At 42.1% G+C, this 16,502-nt stretch overlaps 1 protein-coding gene and 3 non-coding genes across 4 annotated transcripts in view; 3 read left to right on the top strand and 1 right to left on the bottom strand.

Moving 5' to 3' along the window:
- Window positions 1–6,666: 6,666 nt before the first annotated feature.
- On the bottom strand, window positions 6,667–6,740 carry trnat-agu (transfer RNA threonine (anticodon AGU)). Its single transcript has one exon. It is a non-coding gene; the product is annotated as a tRNA-Thr (tRNA).
- Window positions 6,741–7,039: 299 nt separating this feature from the next.
- trnat-agu (transfer RNA threonine (anticodon AGU)) lies at window positions 7,040–7,113 on the top strand. The gene has a single exon. It is a non-coding gene; the product is annotated as a tRNA-Thr (tRNA).
- Window positions 7,114–7,998: 885 nt separating this feature from the next.
- trnat-agu (transfer RNA threonine (anticodon AGU)) lies at window positions 7,999–8,072 on the top strand. The gene has a single exon. It is a non-coding gene; the product is annotated as a tRNA-Thr (tRNA).
- An 8,219-nt stretch (window positions 8,073–16,291) lies between these two features.
- The window catches only part of rilp (Rab interacting lysosomal protein), a 40,643-nt gene continuing 40,432 nt past the window's right edge, over window positions 16,292–16,502 (top strand). The window contains exon 1 of the mRNA XM_052035265.1: window positions 16,292–16,334. The gene's annotated coding sequence lies outside the window, so the exon portion shown is untranslated. The remainder of the gene's footprint in view (window positions 16,335–16,502) is intronic.

Genomic DNA, 16,502 nt, shown 5'->3' with positions numbered 1-16,502 from the left:
ATCTACAGAACTTCAGCAGATTCCACAGCGGGATACACTCCTGCAGAAATATTGATTATACAAGAGGTTCAAAGCATGGTTGAGTTTCTTTCAACCTAATTTGGAATGAAAAATGAAGAAAAGCCATTTCAAAGAGTAAGCATCATGCAAATTGCATTTTCCAGACCCAAAGACATGTTGGCTGTTAAATTAATTGGCTACTGTAAATTATCCATAGTGGAGGTGGCTGGTAGGAAAATCGGGGAGTGGTTAGTGGGCACACAAGATTGCAGATGCTGGAGTTTGGAGCAAAAATCAAACTGGTGAAGGAATTCAATGGGTCAGGCAGCATCTGTGGAGGGAAATCGACAGTTGATGGTTCGGGTTGATACCCTTCATCTGGATTGAAATATAGAGGGAGATAGCCAGCATAAAGGGGAAGGTGGATCCAAGTGAGGAGAGGTGATAGGCAGATGGAGGTGGGAAAAATGGAAATAGCGACAGAGGCTGGGAGCTGATAGGTGGAGGCAACAAAGAGCCGCAGGTGATGGAATCTGACAGGAAAGTAAGGTGGAGCATGGAACCAAATACAGGAGGTGGGCTGGGCAGATGGGAACAGTGGTGGGGGGGGCACCCAGTGAGAGGAGTGTGTGGGTGACGGGGCAGTGTTAATGGGCATGTGAGGGGTAATAGGTTAGACCAGAAAGAAGACAGGGAATAGGGATCGCTCAGGGAGCCAGCATAGAGTTGATGAACTGAATGGTCTATGTCGTAAGGAAATATAAACAGTATATCATAAAGAGTTTGTCTTATAAGACAGTGTACTCGGACCTCTTCTCAGAGATGTCAGGGAAATAGATCAAGTACATGGTGACATTAGACCAAGATAGGAGAATATTCCTGGAGTATAGAGAAGAAGACTGAAGATAAAGACACTGGTTTGACCAGAATTGGAATATCGTGTCCATTTCTGGAAAGCTCCACTTTCGAAAGGTTGCAGAAGAGATTTACTGGAATAATTCCAGGGATGAGGGACTTCGGTAACATGGTTAGACTGGAGAAGTTGGTGTTGGTTCCTTGGAACAGAAGACGTTGAGAAGAGATCTCATAGGGGATTTTAAAACAACGAAAGATCTAGGCAGAGTAGAGAGAAACTGTTCCCTTTGGCAGAAGGGCCAAGAGCCAGGGGACCATGGAATGAAGATCTTTGGAAACAAACGTAAAGTGACATAGGTAACATTTTTCAGCAGTGAGTGGTTAGAATGTGGAATCCAGTGCTGGAGGAACAGTGGGAATGGCATGCAGAAGGGAATCAGATAAGTACTTGACAGAACATGCACACCTTTGTGGGTCGGGTACGGGAGTGGGACGAGCTGCATTGTTCATGCATTGAGCCAGCATGGACCTGATTGGTCAAATTGCTTCCTTCCTTCCTTCCTTCCTGTGATTCCATACATACCTGCAAGCTTGTTCCTTTATACCTGATTGATTCCTGGGATTGTGGCTTTGTTATATGAGGAGAGATTAAATAAACTGGGCCTACACTCTTGAGAGTTTAGAGGAATCAGAACAGATTGCTTTGAAATGTACAAAATGCTTATGAGGTTTTACAGAGTAGTTGCAGAGTTAATGTTTCCTCTGATTGGGGTATTTAGAACCAAGCGTCACAGTCTAAAAATTGGCAGTTGGCCATTAAAGACAGAGATGTGAAGGGAGTGAATTTTGGAATTCTCTACCCAAGATAGCAATCACTGGTTGTATTCAAGGCAGAGATTAACAGATTTTTAGAAATCAAGAGACACAAAGAAAACTAGCACTGAGGCAAAAAAAACCTAAATGAATGATTGAGCAGGCACAATGAGCTGAATGGCTTACTCCTGCTTCTATTTCTTTATGTTCTATACACTTGTAATGACCTTGTTAACTTGTCTGCAAGGAAAGATAGATTGCGTACTGTGAAGCCAGAATTAGTTTTGTCCCAGCTCCATCCAAGGCAATAAAGTAAAACTTGGTTAATCTGGCACACTCAGGACAGGGTGGGGCTGGGCGAGCAAATTTTCTGGCTGATTGGATGTTATTCATATTAGCACTACAGGATGCCATCACAAGAAGGCACGCCAGTGTTTTTACCTTCTTAGATGGTTAAGAACGTCTGGCTTGTCACTGAACACTCTAACAAACTTCTACAGATGTATTGTTGAAAATATCCTAACTGGTTGCATCATGGTCTGGTACGGCAATTCAAATGCACAGGAACATAAAAAGCTGCAGAAGGTAGTGGACTCAGCCCAGTACATCACAGGCGCATCTGTCCCGACCATCGAAAATATCTACATGACGTGCTGCCTCAAGAAGGCAACATCTATCATCTAAGGTTCCCACCATCTGGGCCATGCCATCTTCTCACAGCTACCATCAGGCAAGAGGTACAGAAGCCTGAAGTCCCACATCACCAGGTTCGAGAACAGCTACTTCCCTTCAACCATTCAGTTCTTGAACCAACCTGCACACCCCTAATCACTGCCTCAGTAGAGCAACACTATGACCACTTTACACTACAATGGACTTTGTTTTTTTTTGTTCTAATTGTGTTCTTTCTTGTAAAAATTTTGTATAATGTTTAATTTATGTTCTTCTTGTGAATGTTGCTTCTCTAAAGCTACATGCCTTTGATACTGCTGCAAGTAAGTTTTTCATTGCACCTGTGCAAACATGTACTTGTGCATATGACAATAAACTCAACTTTGACTTTTTGAATTTGCTTTTATTTCACTCTTTTTCAGGTGTTACACAGTAGAATGACATATGTTCTAGTGAACCCACAAGGTTTAAAGAAAGTGCAGGAATGAAGGCCCCAATAAATTACAAGGGAGCATGGAACTAGACCAGGTAATTATCAAGGAAGTGTGAGAGACAGAACCGGGTGTGTCCGAGGGAGCGTGGGAATCAGGGCCCCAGTGGGTGGGATGGGAGAATGAGAACCAGACCACTGTTGAGGTGGGAGGGAGTGCAGCAAACATCACCTGGTGAGCCACATGCAGAACCATTGAGATTTCTGAATAGTCAGGGAACGTGTTATCAGTTCAGAATCAGATTGATTATCACTGACATATGATGTGAAATTTGTTGTTTTGTGGCAGCAGTACAGTGCAAAGACATAAAAATCCTATAAGTTACAGAAATAAATAATAGTGCAAAACAAAAGGAATAATGAGGTAGGGTTCATGGATCGTTCAGAAATCTGATGGCGGAGGGGAAGAAGCTGTTCCTGAATCATTGAGTTTGTGTCTTCAGACTCCTGTACCACCTCCCTGATGGTAGTAATGAGAAGAAGGCATGTCCCAGATGTTGAGGGTCCTTAATGGTAGATGCCATATTCTTGAGGCACCGCCTCTTGAAGATATCCTCGATGGTGGGGAGGGTTGTGTCTGTAATGGAGCTGGCTGAGTCTACAACCCTCTGCAGCCTCTTGCGATCCTGTGTATTGGAGGCTCCGTACCAGGCTGTGATGCAACCACCGCTGACCCCTCAGTGAGGACTGGTGCGTGTTCTCCCGACTTCTCCTTCCTGAAATCCACAATCAGTTCCTTGGTCTTGCTGACGTTGAGTGCGAGGTTGTTGTTGCAACACCACTCACCCAGCCAATATACCTCACTCCTGTAAACCTCCTCATCACCATCTGAGATTCTACCGACAACAGTGGTGTCATTGGCAAACTTACAGATGGTGCTTGAGCTGTGCTTAACCACACAGTCATGAGTGTAGAGGGAGTAGAGCAATGGGCTAGGCGCACATCCTTGAGGTGCACCGATGTTGATGGTCAGCGAAGAAGAGACGTTATTGTTGATCTGCACTGACTGTGGTCTCCCCATAAGGAAGCCAAGGACCCAGTTGCAGAGGGAGGTAGAGGCCCAGGTTTTGAAGCTTGATTAGTACCGAGGGGATGATGGTGCTGTACGCTGAGCTGTAATCGATAAACAGCAGCCTGATGTATGTCTTGCCGTTATCTAGGTGCTCCAAAGCAGAGTGGAGAACCAGTGAGATTGTATCTGCTGTAGACCTCTTGTGGCGTAGGCAAATCGCAGCGGTTCAAGGTCCTTGCTCAGGCAGGAGTTCATTCTAGCCATAACCAACCTCTCGAAGCACTTCATCACAGTAGATGTGAGTGCTACCATAGTCATTGAGGCAGCTCACCCTGCTCTTCTTGGGCACTGGAATGATTGATGCCCTTTTGAGGCAGGTGGGAACCTCTGACTGCAGCAGTGAGAGGTTGAAGATGTCCTTGAACACTCCAGCCAGTTGGTTGGCACAGGTTTTCAGTACCCGGCTAGGTACACCATCGGGGCTTTACGCCTTGCGAGTGTTCACCCACTTGAAGGATGTTCAGACATTGGCCTCTGAGACAGAGATCACTGGGTCACCAGATGCTGTGGGGATTTGCACAGGTGTAGTGTTATTCTCCCTTTCAAAGTATGCATAAAAGGCATTGAGCTTGTTGGGGAGTGAAGCATCACTGCCATTTAGGATGTTAGGTTTCGCCTTATAGGAAGTAATGGCATGCAAACCCTGCCACAGCTGTCGTGCGTCCAGTTGTGTTTTTACACAAGATCGCAAGACAAGGGAGCAGAAGTAGGCCATTCAGCCCATCAAGTCTGCTCCAAAGAAAAGGGAAAAAAGAAAAAAGAAATGAGAAATGGGGGGGTGAGTCTGCTCCATGAGCAAAAAAAAGAAAAAAAAAGAAAAAAAACTATTCTAACCCCAATTTCCGGCCTTATCCCCATATCCCTTGATACCTTTACTAATTAAATATCTATCTATCTCCTCCTTAAACACCTCCAATGATCTGGCTTCCACTGCTGTACGTGGCAAGGAATTCCATAAATTCACTACCCTCTGGCTAAAGAAATTTCTCCTCATCTCTGTTTTAAACCTGTACCCTCTATTTCTAAGATTGTGCCCTCTGGTCCTGGACTCACCCACCAAGGGAAACAGCTTGGCCACATCTACTCTGTCCAGTTCTTTCAACATTTTAAATGTTTCTATGAGGTCCTCTCTCATTCTTCTGTACTCCAGTGAGTACAGTCCAAGAGCCGACAAATGCTCATCATATGTAAGCCCTTTCATTCTGGGAATCATCCTCGTAAATCTCCTCTGAACCCTTTCCAACATCAGCACATCCTTCCTAAGATATGGGGCCCAAAACTATACACAGAATTCCAAATGAGGCCTCACTAGTGCCCCGTAGAGCTTCATCAATACTTCCTTACTTTTATACACTATACCTCCCGAAATGAATGCCAACATAGCATTCGCTTTCCTTACCACCGATCCGACCTGGTGGTTAACCTTTAGGGTATCCTGCTCGAGTACCCCCAAGTCCCTTTATACTTCTGTACTTTGAATTTCCTCCCCTTCTAGATAATAATCTGCCTGTTTATTTCTGTTTCCAAAGTGTACAACGGCACATTTCTCAACATTGAATCTCATCTGCCATTTCCTTGCCCATTCTCCTAAACTATCTAGGTCTCTCTGCAACCTTCCTGTCTCCTCAATACTCCCTACTCCTCCACCTGTCTTGGTGTCATCCGCAAACTTAGCCACAAAACCATTTACTCCATCATCCAAATCACTAATGTACAGGGTAAAAGGAAGCGGCCCCAACACCAACCCTGCAGAACACCACTAGTAACTGGTAGCCAACCAGAACAGGATTCTTTTATTCCCACCCTTTGCTTTCTGCCAACCAGCCAATGCTCCACCCATTCTGTTATCCTACCTGTAGTTCCATGACCTTTCATCTTATTAATCAGTCTCTTGTGCGGCACCTTGTCGAAGGCCTTTTGAAAGTCTAAATACACAACCTCTACTGCCTCTCCCTTATCCACCCTTCCTGAGATTTCTTCAAAAAACTCCAATAGGTTGGTCAGGCAGGATTTTCCCTTCACGAAACCATGTTGGCTTGGACCTATCTTGCCTTGCACCTCTAGGTATTCCATAACCTTATCCTTGAGGATTGATTCTAATAACTTTCCCATCACCGACGTCAGACTAATAGGTCTGTAATTTCCTTTATGCTGCCTCCCACCTTTCTTATACAGCGGAACTACATTTGCGACCCTTCAATCGCAAAAGCTTCAATCAGAAATGCCTTTTTGCTCTTGCGATGGCCTTCCATTGGTCAAACCTGGATTTCTTGTAGGATTCTGGATTGCTGAACTTGAATGCCACAGATCTAGCCTTCAGAAGACTGTGAATCTCTTGGTTCATCCAGAGCTTCTGGTTTAGGAAGACTTGGTATGTTCTCGAAAGCACACGCTCGTCCACACAGATGAAGTCAGTGACGGCCATGGCATATTTATTCAGATCCGAGGATGAATCCCTGAATATGGTCCAGTCCACTGATTCAAAGCAGTCCTGTAAATGCTCCTCCGCCTCCCTTGACCATACCTTCGTGGTCCTCACCACTGGTGCTGCAGTTTTACATATCCTGAAGCTCCATCTCCATTGCAATTTCTCTTTTTAACAAATTGATTAGATCTGATTTTTGTGACCTAAATTTCAGGAAATTTATTTTAAAAATACGTATAGATGATATTTGATCAGATTAACACTTGCTAATTGCTTTGAACAAATAAATATGTGTTTCAGGAGGCATGTACAGTGGTAGAATAGTAATTAAAATAAACTAGGCACCGCTGAGATTCGAACTCAGGATCTCCTGTTTACTAGACAGGCGCTTTAACCAACTAAGCCACGGCGCCAACTGATAGCAGGGTTTAAAGGATCAATAAAGAACCTCTCTCTCATTCCCCCCCCCAACCCCCCCCCCCCCCCATATTAGTTGTATCATTTCTAGAATTTTATTTAGTGTTTCAATGTTATATTCCTCCTCATCAGAATTTAACTAAAGGTAAGATAATATGTTATGATACAAAAGAAGAGCAAAGAATAATTCCTATATTCAACGGATCTGTTTTCCCATACATTTTATAAAGATATTACCATTGGCAAAAGTGACACGTTTACCCTGCACTTGGATTATCGGAAACTTTTAGCAGCTGGCGCCGTGGCTTAGTTGGTTAAAGCGCCTGTCTAGTAAACAGGAGATCCTGAGTTCGAATCTCAGCGGTGCCTTCTTTCTAGTATTTTAATTTAATTATCTGTCTATTCCGCTTATTGTTCCCTTAAAACTTTAAAAGAAAGTAAATTTGATCGTCGAATGTTGCAAAATTCCTAGATAACCCCCGGAAATATAAATTAACAACTCAGAGTAAGTTGACTTGCTAAGGGGCTATACTATTGTCACGCAAGTTAGAAGCAGGTACATTAAGACATTCTGGAGAAACAAAGGACTGCAGATGCTGGAATCGAGATGAAACACATGATGATGCTGGAGGAACTCAGCAGGCCAGGCAGCATCCGTGGAGAAAAGCAGGCGGTCAACCTTTCGGGTCAGAACCCTTTTTCGGGACCATAGTGTTTAACATTAAAACATTCTATACTTATGCCCTTGAGTTGAAATAAGCAGTTACGTTAGAAAGAGTCGCTGGAAAAGAACAGTTGCCACATGCTTTCAAAAAGCTAAAATAACATCTTGCTCTTTGCCGATTATATAAATTGCAGTTCCCTTGGATAAAACCTCTGCCAGTGAACAGTCGGCAAACAGCGACTCCCAGCTATTATCTAACCCATATCTTTTAGTATATTCTCCCAACTCAGGCAATACTCCCCGCACACTGGCGCAAAATGTGCACAAAAAGAACCTCAAATATGACACAAGCTTCTGGTAGAATTAATTTTCTGAAAAGAGTAAACATTTCGATCCCCTTCTCCTCAAAAATGAGAAGGAAGTATAGTATGACATATTCCATTTATATTATTGCGGATAAAAAAGATGAATCAGTGTAAATATAAGAATATCGGAAAATTAAGTGCAAGTGAAAACAATTGTAAAACTTATATTGGAGACTGACAGGTTGCGTATGTTCTTTACCATTTGTTTAAATTGTTAAATCAGCTGGCGCCGTGGCTTAGTTGGTTAAAGCGCCTGTCTAGTAAACAGGAGATCCTGAGTTCGAATCTCAGCGGTGCCTACTGCGGGCAGAACATTTTGCTAAAGATTCGCAACAGCCTAAAGCAGCAGATGTTTCTAGTGGGTTGTTTTCAATTCCCGGATCAATTGCTTTGGAACAACTTGAATATTCGGCTTTTCAAAATCAAACTCTACAAATTATGTAGAGTTTTCAAAATCAAACTCTACAAAATAGCTAGCATGTTAGAAATCCTTTTTTTGAATAGCAGTGTCATACTGTTGTACAGCACAGAAATAGGACCTTCAGCCCACCACATCCATGCTGACCTTTTTGCCTGTCTGCACTAATCCTATTGATCAGCATTAGGTCCTTATCCTTCTATGCCTTGATGAAAAACATTATGATGCTGGAGGAATTCAGCATGGCCCGTTGAGTTCCTCCAGCATCAAAATGTTTTTCATCTAGATTCCAGCATCTGCAGTCCTTTGTTTCCCTTCTATGCCTTATCCATTTTGGTGCCTGTCTAAATATACCTCAAACATAATGATTGTATCTGGCTCCTCCACCTCCTCTGGCAGTGAATTTCAGATATCAACCACTCTCTTTTCCTCTCATTTTAAACCTATGCCCTCTTGTTTTTGATACCCCAACCATGAGAAAAAGGTTCTGACTATCTACCTAATAAAGGCTTCTTATAATGTTATTTCCCTCGATCAGGTCACCCCTCAGCTCCTTCGCTTCAGGGAAAATAAAACCTATCCAATCTTTCCCCATATCAATCATTTTGTCCTCATGCATTTGTGTCCCAAGACTATGGATAAAAATCAACAAGACTGCAGATGCTGGAAATCTGAAATAAAGAGAAAGGTTGCTGGAAATGCACAGGAGTCAGGCAGCAAAGATTATGCAAGGTCTACTGTTGCTCTTTTCACATGTGTGGCTTCATCTGCTGGTTCCCACATTTTCTGTTTTAATCATGGGTTCTGGGCTTCATTGATGAAGGGAGTGTTTTATTTTCATTTTAAATTTGACAGATTAGTTTAGTTTTTGCACTTAAATTCACTCCATCTTGTGGTTTTAAATTGCAGAGATTGAAAGAAAGTGACTTTACGGTAAATAAGCTGGGTAACCAACTAGAACTAATCAATTGAAGTCAAGTGTTTTGTGCTCTTACTGGGAATGCAAATCTGTGGTCACAACTAAAAGCACAATATTTTGTGAGTGCAGTGTCCATGGAGTGTGGACTTCAGTGAGGTTGGGGGGGGGGGGGTGGTGTCAGTGTAAGATTAATTGATTGCTTTAAATAAATATTTTCAGATTGCCAGGGGAGGTGAGTTTTGCAGCAGTTCTATTTGGGAGTTGGTAGTAACCATCTTTATCATGGATGTAAAATCTCTCTACACCTCCATCCCACACCAGGGGCCTTCTGCTTCTTCACTGAATAGATGTCCAACCAGTTCCCTTCCATCAACACACTCATTTGTCTGGCTCAACGCATTCTCACATTGAATTACATCTTCGCCTTCACCGAGATCCTCCAGATCAAAGATGTAGCTACAGAAACTCATCTGGGCCCACGCTGCAGCTCTCTTTTTGTGGGGTAAGTGGAGCAGACTGCTTTTCAGTCCTCCTCAGGCTCCTTGCTCAACTCTTTTTCTGGTATTTTGGTGGCAATCCGTCACAAGCCTACAGACTCTTATGGCTATCTTGATCATACTTCTTCTCACCCTGCCTCTTGTTAGGACTCCATTCCATTCTCCCAGATCCCTATCTCCATCATTTCTGCTCCAGTGATGAGACTTTCCACCCAGGTTCCTCTGAACTGTTTTCCTTTTTCCTTCACCATGGTTTCCATAGTTGACACAGCCCTCAACTATACCTCATCTATTTCCCAGTTCTCTGTATTCAGCTCCTCTCCTCCCAAACAGAGCATTCTATTATTAGATAGAGCACTCTCTGTTAGATAGCATTCCCCTGGTCCTCACTTTCCATCCCTCCATTGACCAGAACATTGGTTGTGATTTCTGCTACCTTCAGTGAAATTTCACCACCAGATACATCGCCCCTCTCCTTTCAGTATTGTGAAGGGACTGTTCCCTTTGCAACTGTCTGGTCTGTTCTTTCATCTCCACCAACCATTCCTCTGCCCGTGCCAGTTTCTCATGCAACTGCAGGAGGCACAATGTCTGTCCTTTCACCTCTTCCCCTTCCCATCTTTCAGGAACCCATCAATCCTTCCAGGTGAAGCAGCAATTCCCTTGCACTTCTTCCAATCTGGTGGTCAGGATTCTATGTTCATGAGGTGGCCTCCTCTGCATTGGAGAAACCAAATGCAAATTGGATAGTTGCTTGTTCAGTCCGCTGGGGCAATCCCAAGCTTGCAGTTGTCTTTCACTTTAATTCTCCATCCCACTCTTACTCTGACTGTTGTCTCCTAGATTGTTCCAGTGAGGCTCAATGCTAGCTCGAGGGACATCATCTCACCTACAGTCTGGGCACATTGCAGCCTTTGGGACTCAATACTGAATTCAACAATTTCAGAGAACTTGCTTTCTCTGTTTGTATCAGAGCTGGCCAGTCCTGCGGTATGGTTACCTATCTGTAATATTAACCCAGGAGACGCAAAAGACTGCAGATGCCGGAATCTGGAGCAACACACAAAGTGCTGGAGGAACTCAGCGGGTCAGGCAGCACCTGTGGAGGGAAATGGACAGTCAATGTTCTGGGTCCAGATGAAGTGTCTCGACTCAAAATATTGATTGTCCATTTTCCTCCATAGATGCTGCCTGACCTGTTGAGTTCCTCCAGCATCTTGTGTGTCGCTTGTATAATTAACCCAGTTTTCCTCACTCCATGGATCTGCTGGGCAAATCTTGAATTCTCTTTTTGGTTTCAATTCCCTGCAGCAGCTCTGACCTGCATTTAATACTTTTTCCTTTGTTTGTTTTATACTCTCTCTAACTTCACTCTTTAATCTATCGACCAGATGTCTTTGTAAAGAATGTATTACCACAGCAACACTGGCCTAACCTGATAAGCAAAATTCCCTTTCTCCAATCCACCCCTCCCAGTCTTTGCAACTTAAAACTAACTTGTTTTCTCATTTTCCGGTTCTGAAGGGCCTTCACCTGAAACATTAACTCTGTTTCTCTTTCACAGAAGCTGCCCAACCAACTGAGTGTTCCCAACACCTTCTGTTTTCATTTCATATTTACTGCAATCTGCATTTTTGTTGATTTTCCATTTATCTAGACTCTCCAATTTCTGTTAGTTAGCCAACCGATTTAATCGCCATTACAGAGATGTTATTGAAAAGTGAGAAAGGTTAGGAGTTAAATATAAGATATTTATTAATTAGTCACATATACATCGAAACACACAGTGAAATACGTCTTTTTCCGTTGCTGAGAATGTGCTGGGGGCAGCCCGCAAGTGTCGCCACTCTTCCGGCACCAACATAGCATGCCCACAGCTCCTAACCTGTACGTCTTTGGAATGCGGTAGGAAACCGGAGCACCCGGAGGAAACCCACGCAGACACGGGGAGAACGTACAAACTCCTTACAGGCAGCAGCGGGAATTGAACCTAGGTCACTTGTGCTGTAATAGCGTTAGGCTAACCGCTATGCTAGAATACTTTTAAACACAATAGGAAAAATGGAAAAGGAAGCTGGAAAGCCCTGATTTTAAAGAAAAGGATAAAGGTAGTGAACAGGAAGGATCTTAGCTCCAAACGTCAAGTAGATGAATCAGTTTGGGTTAACGTAAGGAACAAGAAAAGGCACAGAATCTTGGAAGGAGTTGTATACAAGCCCCCAAACAGTAATAGTAATGTAGGGAATAGTATAAATAAGGAGGTGGAGGAGTATGTAGCAAGAAAAATCGAATAATAATGGGGGATGTTAATGTACATGTAGACTGAGCAAACCAAACTTGCAAAATGGTGCGGAGGATGTAATCATGAAGTGTAAAAGCAATGTTCCCTATATCAGTATGGTAAGGAACCAACAAGGGAATAGGCTAATTAAGATCCATAATCGTAGACTGAGAAAAGGTTATGCTGAAGGCATGAGGTGTGAACTGGCAAGGGTAGATTGGGAAACTACGTCAAAAGATATGACAGTAAACAAGCAAGGGCTAACTTTTGAAGAATTAATACATTGTTTACAAGTAATATAACCTTTTAAGGCAAAAAAAAGTTGTCTAGTCATGGCTATTAAATTAAAGGAAAAGGCTTTTAATATTGCCAAAAAAAATCAGTAAGACCAACGTTTGGGAACAGTTTCAAAATTCAGCAAAGGAGGACAAAGGCATTGAAAAGAAGAGGGAAAGTGGGTTACAAGAGTACACAAGCAAGAAACACAAGCACAGACTGTAAGATGCAATACAAAGAAAAGGTTATCATCGGTTAATGCAGACTTAGGAGAAATTAGTTTGGAGAATAAGGAAATGGCAGAGAAATTAAACAAGTATTTTATCTGTCTTAATGGAAGAATATACAGAAAATCCCTAGAAAATCGTGGAGGACAAGACTAGAGTAAATGAGGAGCTCAAATAAATTAGCATTAGTAAACAAAAACTAATATTAGAGAAATTATTGTGACAGAAAGGCAATAGGTCCCCAGGATCTGATGAGCTGCATCTCAGGGTATCGAAAGAGGTGGTGGATTTGGAGATGGTTGATATACTGGTTGTCATCTGCTGAAGTTATACTGATCCTAGAAAGGTTCCCACAGATTGGAAGGTACAAAATGTATCCCCACTAATTAAGAAAGGAGGGGGAGAGAAGTATAGACCAATTAGCCAGACATCAGTGGTAGAGAAAATGTTTGATTCTATTAATGAAGTGGTAATAGGGCATAATTGACAAATCAGCTGGAATGTTTTGCAGTTGATACTAGCAAAGGTAACCCAGATGTATTTGGACTTTCAAAAGACCTTCAGTAAGGTGCCACACAAAAGATTGTTAAAAAAAATTTAGTCCACAATATTGGGGTAATATACTGGCATGGATTGAGGATTATTTTCTGTCTGTTACTAAGAGGTCATTTAAACAGGTGATTCTTGGTACTGGGAGGCTGAGTTCAGTGGGTCACCACAGGGATTGGTGCTGTGAATAGCTGGGACCTCAATCTATACCAATGATTTGATTAGGAAGATCAAGTGTAATGTATATGTTTGATGATACAAAGCTAGGTGGCTAGGTGGCAGTGTGTGTCTATGAGGAGGATATAGACAGGTTACGTGACTGGGCAAGGACATGATCAGAATGGAATATGAAATGCAAAATATGAAGTAATCAGTTTGGTAGGAAAAAATAGAAAGGCAGAGAATTTTTAAATGGCGAGAGATTGCAAGATGCTGGTGTTCAGAGGGACTTTATTGTCCAAGAATAAGAATCATTGTAAGTTGATTGCTGGTACATTAAGCAATTAGGAAGTCAAATGTTATATTGACCTTTATTGCAAGAAGATTTGACTGCAAGAAAGGAGACTACTTACTTTGATTATATAGGGCCTTGGTGAGAGTGCTTCTGGAATATTGAGTACCCATCTGATCTCTCTTCCTGAGGAATAGAAGGAATGCAGCAAACCTTCAACAGTTCACCAGATTGATTCGTGAGAGGGTGGATTTGTTGCATGAGGAGAGGTTAATTTGACTGGACTTATTTTCACTAGAGTTCAGAAGAATGAGACGTGATCTTATGGAAAAATGTAACATTCTTAAGGGCTTAACATGGCTGAAGCACAGTTTATATTTCTCCTGGCTGGGGATCTATATCTAGGAGTCACAATCTCAAAGTAAGAAGTTGGCATTTAAGGACCGGGATGAGAAATTTCCTCACCCAGTGGGTAGTGAATCTCTGGAATTTTTGCACAGGAGGTCTGCGTAGGTTCAATTGCTGAAAAATATTCAAGACAAAGAGCATCAGATTTTTAGATTGAAATCGAATCAAGGGAAATGGGGTTAGTGCAGGAAAGTGCAGAGAGGTAAATGAATTTATTGAATGATGGAACAGGATGAGGGGCTGAATGGCCTACTCCTGCTTCTATTTCTTATGTACTTGTGTTACCATGACTCCTGCTGTTGTGTAGCTCATTGTGTTTCTTATGTGAGCAGGATGTCGCAGGATATTCATGCTTCTGATTTCTACAAAGCAGCAAAATATATTTCCTCTCTTCCAGAAGTTAACTTTACCACATATAAATATGCCATAACTTTCAACATTGACACATTTATCCTGCACTTATTGATTACTTAAAACATCACATCAGTTGGTGTCATGCCTCAGTTGCTTAAAGTGCCTGTCTACTCAATAAACTGGCTTAATGCCCTTCTTTTGTAAAGATTTTGTCTAATTTAATCAATAGCAACCTACATCCTGATCTGCTTATTTAGTCACCTAATCTGTTTTTATCAGAATGGACATGCAAATAGAAACATCGTTCAGATTTATCAATCCATTTCACCAACAAGATTTTTTTCTGCTTTTATTAAGGACCAGGAAGAATACTGTCAAGGAAATGGTTTATGGGAATTACTTAACAGTCTATAATGGGAACTTGATTAGCTTACACTGAGGTGGATAGTAAAAGATTCATAACATGATAGAGACATGCAGCGCTTGAAATATATTTAATCCATTCATCTTCGTCACACAACATTGATCAATAAGCACTTGGGGCAAAGTCAGAGAAGTTGCAATGCTGGAATCTCACAAATAGTATCAGCAGACTGAAGAAAGTAAACAAAACTGGGAATTTTCCATCAAAGTCAAACAATTTCTATGTTTACAAATTATGGTAATTTGTGATGTCCACATTATGTTGGGTTTTGTGTTTTTGGACTCTCCTGTAATTCATTTATTTTAGGAGATTTAGATGGCCCAGGGAACAGGAGGAAGAGTCAGCTGGGATGGACAGGGAAAAGTGTAAGCTTGAATCGAGGTGGATAGAATTCAGAGAACCACCTTGACCATTACAAAGGAAGAGCATTAGCTTTGATCTGGTTAGACCCAGTTAACGAGGAGAAGGGGACAAACGTATTATTTTGAACTGGGCTTGATGGATGGAGGGAGTTGAGGTTGGGAAGTAGATTAATTGATCAAATTGAATTAAGACAACCGATTGAGAAGGACACTGGGTCAAATTGAAAATGTTGGAGGAGAAAAGTGTGCATTTCTGAAAGAACAGGGGAAACAGACAAGAAATATTGCTCTGTAACTGGACAAGAGATTGTTATTGGATTATTAATGATGCAATGCTTGGGAATATGTTGAGCTGACTGGTTACTCCTTCATCAGGATTGATGATCTTTCAATTGGGAAATCTGAAATCGAAACAGAAGTTTCTAAATTTATTGGAAGGATCCAATTGTACAGTCAGCTCAGGGCAGAATTAGGACTGTGGAATCTGTGCAGCTGAGGAGGCCTCAAGGGAATCAGGGTTGCCAAATAATCTGATCAAGGACATTAAGACAATCGTGATAGATAATATCAAACTATTTTCACGTTGCCTATACAAGATGTAATCTTTCAAGTTGAAGCAAGGTATGTGGTATTTAGTACCATGGTCTAGTAAAGTGTAGGCCTCACAAATGGAACCTTTTCCAGCACCAAACCAGGGAAATGCCACTCCTGTCGTTCTTATCTGCAAAGGCAACAACAGCTGGCATTTATAAAGCACCTTTTAGTAAAGATGTCTTAAGACCCATTGGATGACTGTTATCAGACAATATGTGACATCAAGTTATATGAAGTGATATAAGGATAAATGATTAAAATCTTGGCCATGGAGACAGGTTTTAAGAAGTGCTTGAAAGAATAAGACAGACAAGTGGAGGAGTTTTTTTTTGGGGGGGGGGGGATTCCAGGGTTTAAAGTGTAAGCAGCTAGAACCACCAATGGTCAATCAAAGGCACTCAGAGGTTAGAACTGATTAAGTAATCTCAAAGAAGATGCAGTACTGGAGGAGATCACACAGCCATTTGGGCAGGGTCCCATGGAAGGGGTTAAAAACAAGAATGGAAATTTAAAATAGACCTACATTAGTCAGGGAGCTGAAGTAGGTCAGTGTCAGGGAGCAGAACAGTGATGACGGACGGAAACTTCATGCTAGTTAGAGTATGCATAGTTGTGGAAGAAGTTCATGGAGTGCGGAGGACAGGAGGCCCGCCAGGGGACATTGCAATTGTTGAGTCTACAGGCATCAAAGGCGTGCTAGTTTCAGCAGGTGAGCTGAGGCAGGCTCGGGACGTGGTGGTATTGCAGAGGTGCAGGGAGGAAATGGGATCAGCTCTGCTCGGCAACCTGCTGCCATTTCAGGTTTGTACCATTATTTGAGAGCTGCGCTATATTTTTAAAAATAAGATTACATTGAGTTGATTTTACGCCTGCGGGGCTGGGAGGGGAAACAGGCGCTGTTATTTAAAAGATACAAGTGGATTCTACTTTTGCTTTCGCTTGGCAATAGGGTAGTGTTAAGTTGGGTTT

Source organism: Pristis pectinata, chromosome 21 (genome assembly GCF_009764475.1).
Source record: "Pristis pectinata isolate sPriPec2 chromosome 21, sPriPec2.1.pri, whole genome shotgun sequence".
NCBI classification, from domain to species: domain Eukaryota; kingdom Metazoa; phylum Chordata; class Chondrichthyes; order Rhinopristiformes; family Pristidae; genus Pristis; species Pristis pectinata.
The sequence above is the reverse complement of the archived record's forward strand: the minus strand, read 5'-3'. Positions and strand labels throughout refer to the sequence as shown.